This window comes from Pteropus vampyrus, unplaced genomic scaffold (assembly GCF_000151845.1).
Source record: "Pteropus vampyrus isolate Shadow unplaced genomic scaffold, Pvam_2.0 Scaffold37, whole genome shotgun sequence".
Taxonomy (NCBI): Eukaryota; Metazoa; Chordata; class Mammalia; order Chiroptera; family Pteropodidae; genus Pteropus; species Pteropus vampyrus.
In genome coordinates this window covers 8,489,647-8,491,211 of record NW_011888818.1, presented here as the reverse complement: position 1 = coordinate 8,491,211, position 1,565 = coordinate 8,489,647, and the positions used below count along the sequence as shown (strand labels likewise).

Sequence of the window (1,565 nt, the reverse complement as noted above, 5' to 3'; positions counted from 1 at the left end):
ACTTTAGCTTGTTCAACTTTTCTGGCATGATTTTTATTTTTATTTTTTCCTTTAACAGCTGCCACCCTGTGCCTGGGATGCCTATGTCTAGATTTGCTGTTATTTGAAAAAAAATTAATTTTAATCTTATTCCAGTTACTTTTATTTGTGAAACCAAAAATCTAATCCCTAATTGATATATAAAAATTCTCTAAGAAAGTCAGAAATTTTAAAGTTGAATTACAGATTCTATCCTCTTAGGCACATTAGAGAGAAAAACAGAAAATAAAGAGAGAAAAGAAACATAATATAAACCAAATATTGAGCTAAAAGATTGAAAAATCAATCTTAATAAAATAATAATTAAGAAAATATTAGAGATAGGGTGGTTAGGCTTTCTATAGTGAAATTCATCCTTCTTATCTCAAAATAGTTGTTAAATGTATTTCTTGAGAAAATAAAGTAACTATTTATTTATTTATTTATTTGTTTGTTTATTTATTTATTTTTATGCCGATAGCACCCCTGGTCTTCCTTGGTGGTCTCCCATCCAAGTACTAACCAGGCCCGACCCTGCTTAGCTCCCAAGATCAGACAGGATTAGACTTGTTCAGGGTGGCATGGTCGTAGACAATAAAGTAACTCTTTGAGGGTTTTCTTTTATTTTAAATAGAGAAGAAAACAATTATTTGCCATGTGTCATAAAATCTATTCAAGAATAAATACTGAAGAAAATATAAGATATCATTTAGTTAGTTATAGTTTGCCTATTGTTTACATATGCCTGTCCAATAAAAGTTCAGAGAATCTTGTGTGGGAAAACAGTAGGGTCCAACTATTAGTCATTCAGAGAGGAAATACAGAAAAGCAATACCATACCTAATTAAATTAGTAAAATGTTGCTGTCTGGATTTATCTAGTTGTTGTAATTTAATCAGAGCTAAATGAGATCATCATTTAATTAAAATTGAAACCAATTAATTGTTCCAATTGTTTCTATGAAAGATGCAATTTCTTAACAAAGTTACTTTGATGAAGTGAAGACGTTCCTGGAACATTGCCTTAGGATCATTGCTGTGAATTGAAGTCATTAACAATAAATTATCTTCTTACTTTGACTTAACATACAACATTGAAGAGAAAACATTTACTTTAAGTATTGGGCTTTCTAACTGTAATATTTCTTAAAGCAAGAAATTATTTATTTCTTAAAATAACATTTTGAAGGAATAGAATAAGACGAACTAAAACAAGAAGTTTGATTTAAAAAATTTTACTCACCTCCTATTCATTCTTTGACCCACAATGATCTGGTTTCCATTTCTACTGACATTACTCATAAATATTTTCAGTTTTAATTTTACAAACTATTTCTGTGTTAATTGACTTCATTAATCTCTCTGTCTGACCTACCTGATTTCTGTTGCTCTACTCTCTCCTGATTTTTTTTTTCATTTACTCTGCTTTGGTTAGGCATTTCTCATCCTAATCCACTGAAAGTATGCAATTTCTTATCATTTCTACTTTTTAATGATGGGTTCCACCCTAAGAGTGTGGACCAGAGAGGGGTCAGAGTTTGGGTGCAT

At 30.2% G+C, this 1,565-nt stretch overlaps 1 pseudogene; it reads right to left on the bottom strand.

Moving 5' to 3' along the window:
• Positions 1-490: 490 nt before the first annotated feature.
• Positions 491-611, bottom strand: LOC111738359 (annotated as a pseudogene).
• Positions 612-1,565: the final 954 nt, after the last annotated feature.